This window comes from Lampris incognitus, chromosome 1, assembly GCF_029633865.1.
Source record: "Lampris incognitus isolate fLamInc1 chromosome 1, fLamInc1.hap2, whole genome shotgun sequence".
NCBI classification, from domain to species: Eukaryota; Metazoa; Chordata; class Actinopteri; order Lampriformes; family Lampridae; genus Lampris; species Lampris incognitus.
The window spans coordinates 139,452,502-139,453,260 of record NC_079211.1 but is presented as its reverse complement, the minus strand read 5'-3'; positions in this window follow the sequence as shown (position 1 = coordinate 139,453,260).

The window sequence follows — 759 nt, the reverse complement described above, 5'->3', positions numbered from 1 at the left end:
ATATGTTTGTTTTTCTGTACTTGTGCTTGACCCTAACCTTAGCCCGTAACCCTAACCTTAAACCTATAATCCTAATTATTACCTTAACCCTGAACCAGAGACCAAACCCCATAGACCTGGAACCTTGAAGAAATAAGGGACTGGCCAAAATGTCCTCACTTGGTTGCAAAAAAAAAATGTCCTTGCTCGTATGGTTAAATTGATTTAAAATTGGCTCAAACAAATATAACTGAACAAGAATACACACACCCTTACACACACACACACACACACACACACACACATAATATATACACACACATACACTTGCCTCACCCTGTCAGTTCTTTGGGGCATGTGCCTTCAGGAGTCAAACCAGACTGGCAGCTGCTTAATCCATCTGTCCTGAGAGAGGAGCGATCGATTTTACCATGTCTGGAAGGACTCGTTAACTGTGTGTGTGTGTGTGTGTGTGTGTGTGTGTGTGTGTGTGTGTGTGTGTGTGTGTGTGTGTGTGTGTGTGTGTGTGTGCGTGTGTGTGTGTGTGCGTGCGTGGTGTTTTCATGTAGGAGGCAAAGGGGGTCTGTCCATCTGTCTGTATTTCTGTCTCTCTGGTGCAGATGATTTGCTGGAAGTGAATGCACATACCCCTAAGAAAACGTCCTGTGGTTGCTCTCTAGGTAAGAAGTTAGATGGCGCCTTTCACTGTGCAAGCAGCCCCCCCCCCCCCGCGCGCCCTGCGTTATCAGAACAGTTGGTGGCCCATACGACCACTATTGG